This window comes from Lissotriton helveticus, chromosome 2_1, assembly GCF_964261635.1.
Source record: "Lissotriton helveticus chromosome 2_1, aLisHel1.1, whole genome shotgun sequence".
NCBI lineage: Eukaryota > Metazoa > Chordata > Amphibia > Caudata > Salamandridae > Lissotriton > Lissotriton helveticus.
This window is the reverse complement of record NC_136059.1, coordinates 1,250,276,451-1,250,291,444: the sequence shown is the minus strand read 5'-3', so window position 1 is coordinate 1,250,291,444 and position 14,994 is coordinate 1,250,276,451.

The window sequence follows — 14,994 nt, the reverse complement described above, 5'->3', positions numbered from 1 at the left end:
CCCCCCCATTACGTCATGCTTCAGAAAGGTGAAAATGGTCCGTTTTCAAATGTTTTATTTTTGAACGTCAGTCCACATTTGTAGGTTGATCATCAGTTTAAGAGCTAAAATTAGCATGTTTAAAGTGATTTTCATGCTTCCAGGGGCCCGGGAATTGAATTAAATACCATTTGGAGGCATTTAATTTTCAAGCAAAAACAGGTGATTTTTGACAAAAGAGATAACACCCCCCCCCCATTACGTCATGCTTCAGAAAGGTGAAAAATGGTCCCTTTTCAAATGTTTTATTTTTGAACGTCAGTTCACATTTGTAGGTAGATCATCAGTTTTAGAGCTAAAGTTAGCATGTTTAAAGTGATTTTCATGCTTCCAGGGGCCCGGGAAGTGAATTAAATACCATTTGGAGGCATTTAATGTTCAAGCAAAGACAGGTGATTTTTGACAAAAGAGATAACACCCCCCCCATTACGTCATGCTTCAGAAGGGTGAAAAATGGTCCGTTTTCAAATGTTTTATTTTTGAACGTCAGTTCACATTTGTAGGTAGATCATCAGTATAAGAGCTAAAATTAGCATGTTTAAAGTGATTTTCATGCTTCCAGGGGCCCGGGAAGTGAATTAAATACCATTTGGAAGCATTTAATGTTCAAGCAAAAATAGGTGATTTTTGACAAAAGAGATAACACCCCCCCATTACGTCATGCTTCAGGAAGGTGAAAAATGGTCCGTTTTCAAATGTTTTATTTTTGAACGTCAGTTCACATTTGTAGGTAGATCATCAGTTTTAGAGCTAAAATTAGCATGTTTAAAGTGATTTTCATGCTTCCAAGGGCCCTAAACACAAGATTTGTGGAATGGTTAAAAGTGCATGAAAATGGCCAATTTACTCACTCTGAGGTCTCAAAAAGTGTTTCTTTACCCCGGGAAGTGAATTAAATACCATTTGGAGGCATTTAATGTTCAAGCAAAAACAGGTGATTTTTGACAAAAGAGATAACACCCCCCCCTTACGTCATGCTTCAGAAAGGTGAAAAATGGTCCATTTTCAAATGTTTTATTTTTGAACGTCAGTTCACATTTGTAGGTAGATCATCAGTTTAAGAGCTAAAATTAGCATGTTTAAAGTGATTTTCATGCTTCCAGGGGCCCGGGAAGTGAATTAAATACCATTTAGTGGCATTTAATGTTCAAGCAAAAACTGGTGATATTTGACAAGAGAGATAACACCCCCCCATTACGTCCTGCTTCAGAAAGGTGAAAAATGGTCCGTTTTCAAATGTTTTATTTTTGAACGTCAGTTCACATTTGTAGGTAGATCATCAGTTTTAGAGCTAAAATTAGCATGTTTAAAGTGATTTTCATGCTTCCAGGGGCCCTAAACACAAGATTTGTGGAATGGTTAAAAGTGCATGAAAATGGCCAATTTACTCACTATGAGGTCTCAAAAAGTGTTTCTTTACCCCGGGAAGTGAATTAAATACCATTTGGAGGCACTTAATCTTCAAGCAAAAACAGGGGATTTTTGACAAAAGAGATAACACCCCCCCCCCATTACGTCATGCTTCAGAAAGGTGAAAAATGGTCCGTTTTCAAATGTTTTATTTTTGTACATCAGTTCACATTTGTAGGTAGATCATCAGTTTTAGAGCTAAAATTAGCATGTTTAAAGTGATTTTTATGCTTCCAGGGGCCCAGGAAGTGAATTAAATACCATTTCGAGGCATTTCATGTTCAAGCAAAAACAGGTGATTTTTGACAAAAGAGATAACACCCCCCCCATTACGTCATGCTTCAGAAAGGTGAAAAAAGGTCCGTTTTCAAATGTTTTATTTTTGAACGTCAGTTCACATTTGTAGGTAGATCATCAGTTTAAGAGCTAAAATTAGCATGTTTAAAGTGATTTTCCTGCTTCCAGGGGCCCGGGAAGTGAATTAAATACCATTTGGAGGCATTTAATGTTCAATCAAAAACTGGTGATTTTTGACAAAAGAGATAACACCCCCCCATTGCGTCATGCTTCAGAAAGGTGAAAAATGGTCCGTTTTCAAATGTTTTATTTTTGTACATCAGTTCACATTTGTAGGTAGATCATCAGTTTTAGAGCTAAAATTAGCATGTTTAAAGTGATTTTTATGCTTCCAGGGGCCCAGGAAGTGAATTAAATACCATTTGGAGGCATTTCATGTTCAATCAAAAACAGGTGATTTTTGACAAAAGAGATAACACCCCCTCATGCTTCAGAAAGGTGAAAAATGGTCCGTTTTCAAATGTTTTATTTTTGAACGTCAGTTCACATTTGTAGGTAGATCATCAGTTTAAGAGCTAAAATTAGCATGTTTAAAGTGATTTTCATGCTTCCAGGGGCCCGGGAAGTGAATTAAATACCATTTGGAGGCATTTAATGTTCAAGCAAAAATAGGTGATTTTTGACAAAAGAGATAACACCCCCCATTACGTCATGCTTCAGAAAGGTGAAAAATGGTCCGTTTTCAAATGTTTTATTTTTGAACGTCACTTCACATTTGGAGGTAGATCATCTGTTTAAGAGCTAAAATGAGCATGTTTAAAGTGATTTTCATGCTTCCAGGGGCCCTAAACACAAGATTTGTGGAATGGTTAAAAGTGCATGAAGATGGCCAATTTACTCACTCTGAGGTCTCAAAAAGTGTTTCTTCTCCCCGGGAAGTGAATTAAATACCATTTGGAGGCATTTCATGTTCAAGCAAAAACAGGTGATTTTTGACAAAAGAGATAACACCCCCCACCATTACGTCATGCTTCAGAAAGGTGAAAAATGGTCCGTTTTCAAATGTTTTATTTTCGAACGTCAGTTCAAATTTGTATGTAGATCATCAGTTTTAGAGCCAAAATTAGCATGTTTAAAGTGATTTTCATGCTTCCAGGGGCCCGGGAAGTGAATTAAATACTATTTGGAGGCATTTAATGTTCAAGCAAAAACAGGTGATTTTTGACAAAAGAGATAACACCCCCCCATTACGTCATGCTTCAGAAAGGTGAAAATGGTCCGTTTTCAAATGTTTTATTTTTGAACGTCAGTTCACATTTGTAGGTAGATCATCAGTTTAAGAGCTAAAATTAGCATGTTTAAAGTGATTTTCATGCTTCCAGGGGCCCGGGAAGTGAATTAAATACCATTTGGAAGCATTTAATGTTCAAGCAAAAATAGGTGATTTTTGACAAAAGAGATAACACCCCCCCCCCATTACGTCATGCTTCAGAAAGGTGAAAAATGGTCCGTTTTCAAATGTTTTATTTTTGAACGTCAGTTCACATTTGTAGGTAGATCATCAGTTTTAGAGCTAAAATTAGCATGTTTAAAGTGATTTTCATGCTTCCAAGGGCCCTAAACACAAGATTTGTGGAATGGTTAAAAGTGCATGAAAATGGCCAATTTACTCACTCTGAGGTCTCAAAAAGTGTTTCTTCTCCCCGGGAAGTGAATTAAATACCATTTGGAGGAATTTCATGTTCAAGCAAAAACAGGTGATTTTTGACAAAAGAGATAACACCCCCCCATTACGTCATGCTTCAGAAAGGTGAAAAATGGTCCGTTTTCAAATGTTTTATTTTCGAACGTCAGTTCAAATTTGTATGTAGATCATCAGTTTTAGAGCCAAAATTAGCATGTTTAAAGTGATTTTCATGCTTCCAGGGGCCCGGGAAGTGAATTAAATACCATTTGGAGGCATTTAATTTTCAAGCAAAAACAGGTGATTTTTGACAAAAGAGATAACACCCCCCCCATTACGTCATGCTTCAGAAAGGTGAAAAATGGTCCCTTTTCAAATGTTTTATTTTTGAACGTCAGTTCACATTTGTAGGTAGATCATCAGTTTTAGAGCTAAAGTTAGCATGTTTAAAGTGATTTTCATGCTTCCAGCGGCTCGGGAAGTGAATTAAATACCATTTGGAGGCATTTAATGTTCAAGCAAAAACAGGTGATTTTTGACAAAAGAGATAACACCCCCCCATTACGTCATGCTTCAGAAAGGTGAAAAATGGTCAGTTTTCAAATGTTTTATTTTTGTACGTCAGTTCACATTTGTAGGTAGATCATCAGTTTAAGAGCTAAAATTAGCATGTTTAAAGTGATTTTCATGCTTCCAGGGGCCCGGGAAGTGAATTAAATACCATTTGGAAGCATTTAATGTTCAAGCAAAAATAGGTGATTTTTGACAAAAGAGATAACACCCCCCCCCATTACGTCATGCTTCAGAAAGGTGAAAAATGGTCCGTTTTCAAATGTTTTATTTTTGAACGTCAGTTCACATTTGTAGGTAGATCATCAGTTTTAGAGCTAAAATTAGCATGTTTAAAGTGATTTTCATGCTTCCAAGGGCCCTAAACACAAGATTTGTGGAATGGTTAAAAGTGCATGAAAATGGCCAATTTACTCACTCTGAGGTCTCAAAAAGTGTTTCTTCACCCCGGGAAGTGAATTAAATACCATTTGGATGCATTTAATGTTCCAGCAAAAACAGGTGATTTTTGACAAAAGAGATAACACCCCCATTACGTCATGCTTCAGAAAGGTGAAAAATTGTCCGTTTTCAAATGTTTTATTTTTGAACGTCAGTTCACATTTGTAGGTAGATTATCAGTTTTAGAGCTAAAATTAGCATGTTTAAAGTGATTTTCATGCTTCCAGGGGCCCGGGAAGTGAATTAAATACCATTTGGAGGCATTTAATGTTCAAGCAAAAACAGGTGATTTTTGACAAAAGAGATAACACCCCCCCCCCATTACGTCATGCTTCAGAAAGGTGAAAAATGGTCTGTTTTCAAATGTTTTATTTTTGAACATCAGTTCACATTTGTAGGTAGAGCATCAGTTTAAGAGCTAAAATTAACCATGTTTAAAGTGATTTTCATGCTTCCAGGGGCCCGGGAAGTGAATTAAATACCATTTGGAGGCATTTAATGTTCAAGCAAAAACAGGTGATTTTTGACAAAAGAGATAACACCCCCCCATTACGTCATGCTTCAGAAAGGTGAAAAATGGTCCATTTTCAAATGTTTTATTTTTGAACGTCAGTTCACATTTGTAGGTAGATCATCAGTTTAAGAGCTAAAATTAGCATGTTTAAAGTGATTTTCATGCTTCCAGTGGCCCGGGAAGTGAATTAAATACCATTTAGTGGCATTTCATGTTCAAGCAAAAATAGGTGATTTTTGACAAAAGAGGTAACACCCCCCATTACGTCATGCTTCAGAAAGGTGAAAAATGGTCCGTTTTCAAATGTTTAATTTTGAACGTCAGTTCACATTTGTAGGTAGATCGTCAGTTTAAGAGCTAAAATGAGCATGTTTAAAGTGATTTTCATGCTTCCAGGGGCCCTAAACACAAGATTTGTGGAATGGTTAAAAGTGCATGAAAATGGCCAATTTACTCACTCTGAGGTCTCAAAAAGTGTTCCTTTACCCCGGGAAGTGAATTAAATACCATTTGGAGGCATTTAATGTTCAAGCAAAAACAGGTGATTTTTGACAAAAGAGATAACACCCCCCCCCCCCATTACGTCATGCTTCAGAAAGGTGAAAATGGTCCGTTTTCAAATGTTTTATTTTTGAACGTCAGTCCACATTTGTAGGTAGATCATCAGTTTAAGAGCTAAAATTAGCATGTTTAAAGTGATTTTCATGCTTCCAGGGGCCCGGGAAGTGAATTAAATACCATTTGGAGGCATTTAATGTTCAAGCAAAAACAGGTGATTTTTGACAAAAGAGATAACACCCCCCCCTTACGTCATGCTTCAGAAAGGTGAAAAATGGTCCATTTTCAAATGTTTTATTTTTGAACGTCAGTTCACATTTGTAGGTAGAACATCAGTTTAAGAGCTAAAATTAGCATGTTTAAAGTGATTTTCATGCTTCCAGGGGCCCGGGAAGTGAATTAAATACCATTTAGTGGCATTTAATGTTCATGCAAAAACTGGTGATTTTTGACAAGAGAGATAACACCCCCCCATTACGTCCTGCTTCAGAAAGGTGAAAAATGGTCCGTTTTCAAATGTTTTATTTTTGAACGTCAGTTCACATTTGTAGGTAGATCATCAGTTTTAGAGCTAAAATTAGCATGTTTAAAGTGATTTTCATGCTTCCAGGGGCCCTAAACACAAGATTTGTGGAATGGTTAAAAGTGCATGAAAATGGCCAATTTACTCACTATGAGGTCTCAAAAAGTGTTTCTTTACCCCGGGAAGTGAATTAAATACCATTTGGAGGCATTTAATCTTCAAGCAAAAACAGGGGATTTTTGACAAAAGAGATAACACCCCCCCCATTACGTCATGCTTCAGAAAGGTGAAAAATGGTCCGTTTTCAAATGTTTTATTTTTGTACATCAGTTCACATTTGTAGGTAGATCATCAGTTTTAGAGCTAAAATTAGCATGTTTAAAGTGATTTTTATGCTTCCAGGGGCCCAGGAAGTGAATTAAATACCATTTCGAGGCATTTCATGTTCAAGCAAAAACAGGTGATTTTTGACAAAAGAGATAACACCCCCCCATTACGTCATGCTTCAGAAAGGTGAAAAATGGTCCGTTTTCAAATGTTTTATTTTTGAACGTCAGTTCACATTTGTAGGTAGATCATCAGTTTAAGAGCTAAAATTAGCATGTTTAAAGTGATTTTCATGCTTCCAGGGGCCCGGGAAGTGAATTAAATACCATTTGGAGGCATTTAATGTTCAAGCAAAAATAGGTGATTTTTGACAAAAGAGGTAACACCCCCCATTACGTCATGCTTCAGAAAGGTGAAAAATGGTCCGTTTTCAAATGTTTAATTTTGAACGTCAGTTCACATTTGTAGGTAGATCGTCAGTTTAAGAGCTAAAATGAGCATGTTTAAAGTGATTTTCATGCTTCCCGGGGCCCTAAACACAAGATTTATGGAATGGTTAAAAGTGCATGAAAATGGCCAATTTACTGACTCTGAGGTCTCAAAAAGTGTTTCTTCTCCCCGGGAAGTGAATTAAATACCATTTGGAGGCATTTCATGTTCAAGCAAAAACAGGTGATTTTTGACAAAAGAGATAACACCCCCCCATTACGTCATGCTTCAGAAAGGTGAAAATGGTCCGTTTTCAAATGTTTTATTTTTGAACGTCAGTCCACATTTGTAGGTTGATCATCAGTTTAAGAGCTAAAATTAGCATGTTTAAAGTGATTTTCATGCTTCCAGGGGCCCGGGAATTGAATTAAATACCATTTGGAGGCATTTAATTTTCAAGCAAAAACAGGTGATTTTTGACAAAAGAGATAACACCCCCCCCCCCATTACGTCATGCTTCAGAAAGGTGAAAAATGGTCCCTTTTCAAATGTTTTATTTTTGAACGTCAGTTCACATTTGTAGGTAGATCATCAGTTTTAGAGCTAAAGTTAGCATGTTTAAAGTGATTTTCATGCTTCCAGGGGCCCGGGAAGTGAATTAAATACCATTTGGAGGCATTTAATGTTCAAGCAAAGACAGGTGATTTTTGACAAAAGAGATAACACCCCCCCCATTACGTCATGCTTCAGAAGGGTGAAAAATGGTCCGTTTTCAAATGTTTTATTTTTGAACGTCAGTTCACATTTGTAGGTAGATCATCAGTATAAGAGCTAAAATTAGCATGTTTAAAGTGATTTTCATGCTTCCAGGGGCCCAGGAAGTGAATTAAATACCATTTGGAAGCATTTAATGTTCAAGCAAAAATAGGTGATTTTTGACAAAAGAGATAACACCCCCCCATTACGTCATGCTTCAGGAAGGTGAAAAATGGTCCGTTTTCAAATGTTTTATTTTTGAACGTCAGTTCACATTTGTAGGTAGATCATCAGTTTTAGAGCTAAAATTAGCATGTTTAAAGTGATTTTCATGCTTCCAAGGGCCCTAAACACAAGATTTGTGGAATGGTTAAAAGTGCATGAAAATGGCCAATTTACTCACTCTGAGGTCTCAAAAAGTGTTTCTTTACCCCGGGAAGTGAATTAAATACCATTTGGAGGCATTTAATGTTCAAGCAAAAACAGGTGATTTTTGACAAAAGAGATAACACCCCCCCCCCATTACGTCATGCTTCAGAAAGGTGAAAATGGTCCGTTTTCAAATGTTTTATTTTTGAACGTCAGTCCACATTTGTAGGTAGATCATCAGTTTAAGAGCTAAAATTAGCATGTTTAAAGTGATTTTCATGCTTCCAGGGGCCCGGGAAGTGAATTAAATACCATTTGGAGGCATTTAATGTTCAAGCAAAAACAGGTGATTTTTGACAAAAGAGATAACACCCCCCCTTACGTCATGCTTCAGAAAGGTGAAAAATGGTCCATTTTCAAATGTTTTATTTTTGAACGTCAGTTCACATTTGTAGGTAGATCATCAGTTTAAGAGCTAAAATTAGCATGTTTAAAGTGATTTTCATGCTTCCAGGGGCCCGGGGAAGTGAATTAAATACCATTTAGTGGCATTTAATGTTCAAGCAAAACTGGTGATTTTTGACAAGAGAGATAACACCCCCCCATTACGTCCTGCTTCAGAAAGGTGAAAAATGGTCCGTTTTCAAATGTTTTATTTTGAACGTCAGTTCACATTTGTAGGTAGATCATCAGTTTAGAGCTAAAATTAGCATGTTTAAAGTGATTTTCATGCTTCCAGGGGCCCTAAACACAAGATTTGTGGAATGGTTAAAAGTGCATGAAAATGGCCAATTTACTCACTATGAGGTCTCAAAAAGTGTTTCTTTACCCCGGGAAGTGAATTAAATACCATTTGGAGGCATTTAATCTTCAAGCAAAAACAGGGGATTTTTGACAAAAGAGATAACACCCCCCCCCCATTACGTCATGCTTCAGAAAGGTGAAAAATGGTCCGTTTTCAAATGTTTTATTTTTGTACATCAGTTCACATTTTGTAGGTAGATCATCAGTTTTAGAGCTAAAATTAGCATGTTTAAAGTGATTTTTATGCTTCCAGGGGCCCAGGAAGTGAATTAAATACCATTTCGAGGCATTTCATGTTCAAGCAAAAACAGGTGATTTTTGACAAAAGAGATAACACCCCCCCCCCCATTACGTCATGCTTCAGAAAGGTGAAAATGGTCCGTTTTCAAATGTTTTATTTTTGAACGTCAGTTCACATTTGTAGGTAGATCATCAGTTTAAGAGCTAAAATTAGCATGTTTAAAGTGATTTTCATGCTTCCAGGGGCCCGGGAAGTGAATTAAATACCATTTGGAGGCATTTAATGTTCAAGCAAAAATAGGTGATTTTTGACAAAAGAGGTAACACCCCCCATTACGTCATGCTTCAGAAAGGTGAAAAATGGTCCGTTTTCAAATGTTTAATTTTGAACGTCAGTTCACATTTGTAGGTAGATCGTCAGTTTAAGAGCTAAAATGAGCATGTTTAAAGTGATTTTCATGCTTCCCGGGGCCCTAAACACAAGATTTATGGAATGGTTAAAAGTGCATAAAAATGGCCAATTTACTCACTCTGAGGTCTCAAAAAGTGTTTCTTCTCCCCGGGAAGTGAATTAAATACCATTTGGAGGCATTTCATGTTCAAGCAAAAACAGGTGATTTTTGACAAAAGAGATAACACCCCCCCATTACGTCATGCTTCAGAAAGGTAAAAATGGTCCGTTTTCAAATGTTTTTATTTTTGAACGTCAGTCCACATTTGTAGGTTGATCATCAGTTTAAGAGCTAAAATTAGCATGTTTAAAGTGATTTTCATGCTTCCAGGGGCCGGGGAAGTGAATTAAATACCATTTGGAGGCATTTAATTTTCAAGCAAAAACAGGTGATTTTTGACAAAAGAGATAACACCCCCCCCCCATTACGTCATGCTTCAGAAAGGTGAAAAATGGTCCCTTTTCAAATGTTTTATTTTGAACGTCAGTTCACATTTGTAGGTAGATCATCAGTTTTAGAGCTACTGTTAGCATGTTTAAAGTGATTTTCATGCTTCCAGGGCCCGGGAAGTGAATTAAAATACCATTTGGAGGCATTTAATGTTCAAGCAAAGACAGGTGATTTTTGACAAAAGAGATAACACCCCCCCCATTACGTCATGCTTCAGAAAGGTGAAAATGGTCCGTTTTCAAATGTTTTATTTTTGAACGTCAGTTCACATTTGTAGGTAGATCATCAGTATAAGAGCTAAAATTAGCATGTTTAAAGTGATTTTCATGCTTCCAGGGGCCCGGGAAGTGAATTAAATACCATTTGGAAGCATTTAATGTTCAAGCAAAAATAGGTGATTTTTGACAAAAGAGATAACACCCCCCCATTACGTCATGCTTCAGGAAGGTGAAAAATGGTCCGTTTTCAAATGTTTTATTTTTGAACGTCAGTTCACATTTGTAGGTAGATCATCAGTTTTAGAGCTAAAATTAGCATGTTTAAAGTGATTTTCATGCTTCCAGGGGCCCTAAACACAAGATTTGTGGAATGGTTAAAAGTGCATGAAAATGGCCAATTTACTCACTCTGAGGTCTCAAAAAGTGTTTCTTCACCCCGGGAAGTGAATTAAATACCATTTGGATGCATTTAATGTTCAAGCAAAAACAGGTGATTTTTGACAAAAGAGATAACACCCCCATTACGTCATGCTTCAGAAAGTTGAAAAATTGTCAGTTTTCAAATGTTTTATTTTTGAACGTCAGTTCACATTTGTAGGTAGATTATCAGTTTTAGAGCTAAAATTAGCATGTTTAAAGTGATTTTCATGCTTCCAGGGGCCCGGGAAGTGAATTAAATACCATTTGGAGGCATTTAATGTTCAAGCAAAAACAGGTGATTTTTGACAAAAGAGATAACACCCCCCCATTACGTCATGCTTCAGAAAGGTGAAAATGGTCCGTTTTCAAATGTTTTATTTTTGAACGTCAGTCCACATTTGTAGGTAGATCATCAGTTTAAGAGCTAAAATTAGCATGTTTAAAGTGATTTTCATGCTTCCAGGGGCCCGGGAAGTGAATTAAATACCATTTGGAGGCATTTAATGTTCAATCAAAAACAGGTGATTTTTGACAAGAGAGATAACACCCCCCCATTACGTCATGCTTCAGAAAGGTGAAAAATGGTCCATTTTCAAATGTTTTATTTTTGAACGTCAGTTCACATTTGTAGGTAGATCATCAGTTTAAGAGCTAAAATTAGCATGTTTAAAGTGATTTTCATGCTTCCAGGGGCCCGGGAAGTGAATTAAATACCATTTAGTGGCATTTAATGTTCAAGCAAAAACTGGTGATTTTTGACAAGAGAGATAACACCCCCCCCATTACGTCCTGCTTCAGAAAGGCGAAAAATGGTCCGTTTTCAAATGTTTTATTTTTGAACGTCACTTCACATTTGGAGGTAGATCATCAGTTTTAGAGCTAAAATTCTCATGTTTAAAGTGATTTTTATGCTTCCAGGGGCCCAGGAAGTGAATTAAATACCATTTGGAGGCATTTCATGTTCAATCAAAAACAGGTGATTTTTGACAAAAGAGATAACACCCCCCCCATTACGTCATGCTTCAGAAAGGTGAAAAATGGTCCGTTTTCAAATGTTTTATTTTTGAACGTTAGTTCACATTTGTAGGTAGATCATCAGTTTAAGAGCTAAAATTAGCATGTTTAAAGTGATTTTCATGCTTCCAGGGGCCCGGGAAGTGAATTAAATACCATTTGGAGGCATTTAATGTTCAAGCAAAAATAGGTGATTTTTGACAAAAGAGATAACACCCCCCATTACGTCATGCTTCAGAAAGGTGAAAAATGGTCCGTTTTCAAATGTTTTATTTTTGAACGTCACTTCACATTTGGAGGTAGATCATCTGTTTAAGAGCTAAAATGAGCATGTTTAAAGTGATTTTCATGCTTCCAGGGGCCCTAAACACAAGATTTGTGGAATGGTTAAAAGTGCATGAAGATGGCCAATTTACTCACTCTGAGGTCTCAAAAAGTGTTTCTTCTCCCCGGGAAGTGAATTAAATACCATTTGGAGGCATTTCATGTTCAAGCAAAAACAGGTGATTTTTGACAAAAGAGATAACACCCCCCCATTACGTCATGCTTCAGAAAGGTGAAAAATGGTCCGTTTTCAAATGTTTTATTTTCGAACGTCAGTTCAAATTTGTATGTAGATCATCAGTTTTAGAGCCAAAATTAGCATGTTTAAAGTGATTTTCATGCTTCCAGGGGCCCGGTAAGTGAATTAAATGCCATTTGGAGGCATTTAATTTTCAAGCAAAAACAGGTGATTTTTGACAAAAGAGATAACCCCCCCCCCATTACGTCATGCTTCAGAAAGGTGATAAATGGTCCCTTTTCAAATGTTTTGTTTTTGAACGCCAGTTCACATTTGTAGGTAGATCATCAGTTTTAGAGCTAAAGTTAGCATGTTTAAAGTGATTTTCATGCTTCCAGGGGCCCGGGAAGTGAATTAAATACTATTTGGAGGCATTTAATGTTCAAGCAAAAACAGGTGATTTTTGACAAAAGAGATAACACCCCCCCATTACGTCATGCTTCAGAAAGGTGAAAAATGGTCCGTTTTCAAATGTTTTATTTTTGAACGTCAGTTCACATTTGTAGGTAGATCATCAGTTTAAGAGCTAAAATTAGCATGTTTAAAGTGATTTTCATGCTTCCAGGGGCCCGGGAAGTGAATTAAATACCATTTGGAAGCATTTAATGTTCAAGCAAAAATAGGTGATTTTTGACAAAAGAGATAACACCCCCCCCATTACGTCATGCTTCAGAAAGGTGAAAAATGGTCCGTTTTCAAATGTTTTATTTTTGAACGTCAGTTCACATTTGTAGGTAGATCATCAGTTTTAGAGCTAAAATTAGCATGTTTAAAGTGATTTTCATGCTTCCAAGGGCCCTAAACACAAGATTTGTGGAATGGTTAAAAGTGCATGAAAATGGCCAATTTACTCACTCTGAGGTCTCAAAAAGTGTTTCTTCTCCCCGGGAAGTGAATTAAATACCATTTGGAGGCATTTCATGTTCAAGCAAAAACAAGTGATTTTTGACAAAAGAGATAACACCCCCCCCTTACGTCATGCTTCAGAAAGGTGAAAAATGGTCCATTTTCAAATGTTTTATTTTTGAACGTCAGTTCACATTTGTAGGTAGATCATCAGTTTAAGAGCTAAAATTAGCATGTTTAAAGTGATTTTCATGCTTCCAGGGGCCCGGGAAGTGAATTAAATACCATTTAGTGGCATTTAATGTTCAAGCAAAAACTGGTGATTTTTGACAAGAGAGATAACACCCCCCCATTACGTCCTGCTTCAGAAAGGTGAAAAATGGTCCGTTTTCAAATGTTTTATTTTTGAACGTCAGTTCACATTTGTAGGTAGATCATCAGTTTTAGAGCTAAAATTAGCATGTTTAAAGTGATTTTCATGCTTCCAGGGGCCCTAAACACAAGATTTGTGGAATGGTTAAAAGTGCATGAAAATGGCCAATTTACTCACTATGAGGTCTCAAAAAGTGTTTCTTTACCCCGGGAAGTGAATTAAATACCATTTGGAGGCATTTAATCTTCAAGCAAAAACAGGGGATTTTTGACAAAAGAGATAACACCCCCCCCCCATTACGTCATGCTTCAGAAAGGTGAAAAATGGTCCGTTTTCAAATGTTTTATTTTTGTACATCAGTTCACATTTGTAGGTAGATCATCAGTTTTAGAGCTAAAATTAGCATGTTTAAAGTGATTTTTATGCTTCCAGGGGCCCAGGAAGTGAATTAAATACCATTTCGAGGCATTTCATGTTCAAGCAAAAACAGGTGATTTTTGACAAAAGAGATAACACCCCCCCATTACGTCATGCTTCAGAAAGGTGAAAAATGGTCCGTTTTCAAATGTTTTATTTTTGAACGTCAGTTCACATTTGTAGGTAGATCATCAGTTTAAGAGCTAAAATTAGCATGTTTAAAGTGATTTTCATGCTTCCAGGGGCCCGGGAAGTGAATTAAATACCATTTGGAGGCATTTAATGTTCAAGCAAAAATAGGTGATTTTTGACAAAAGAGGTAACACCCCCCATTACGTCATGCTTCAGAAAGGTGAAAAATGGTCCGTTTTCAAATGTTTAATTTTGAACGTCAGTTCACATTTGTAGGTAGATCGTCAGTTTAAGAGCTAAAATGAGCATGTTTAAAGTGATTTTCATGCTTCCCGGGGCCCTAAACACAAGATTTATGGAATGGTTAAAAGTGCATGAAAATGGCCAATTTACTCACTCTGAGGTCTCAAAAAGTGTTTCTTCTCCCCGGGAAGTGAATTAAATACCATTTGGAGGCATTTCATGTTCAAGCAAAAACAGGTGATTTTTGACAAAAGAGATAACACCCCCCCATTACGTCATGCTTCAGAAAGGTGAAAATGGTCCGTTTTCAAATGTTTTATTTTTGAACGTCAGTCCACATTTGTAGGTTGATCATCAGTTTAAGAGTTAAAATTAGCATGTTTAAAGTGATTTTCATGCTTCCAGGGGCCCGGGAAGTGAATTAAATACCATTTGGAGGCATTTAATTTTCAAGCAAAAACAGGTGATTTTTGACAAAAGAGATAACACCCCCCCCCCCCCATTACGTCATGCTTCAGAAAGGTGAAAAATGGTCCCTTTTTAAATGTTTTATTTTTGAACGTCAGTTCACATTTGTAGGTAGATCATCAGTTTTAGAGCTAAAGTTAGCATGTTTAAAGTGATTTTCATGCTTCCAGGGGCCCGGGAAGTGAATTAAATACCATTTGGAGGCATTTAATGTTCAAGCAAAGACAGGTGATTTTTGACAAAAGAGATAACACCCCCCCATTACGTCATGCTTCAGAAGGGTGAAAAATGGTCCGTTTTCAAATGTTTTATTTTTGAACGTCAGTTCACATTTGTAGGTAGATCATCAGTATAAGAGCTAAAATTAGCATGTTTAAAGTGATTTTCATGCTTCCAGGGGCCCGGGAAGTGAATTAAATACCATTTGGAAGCATTTAA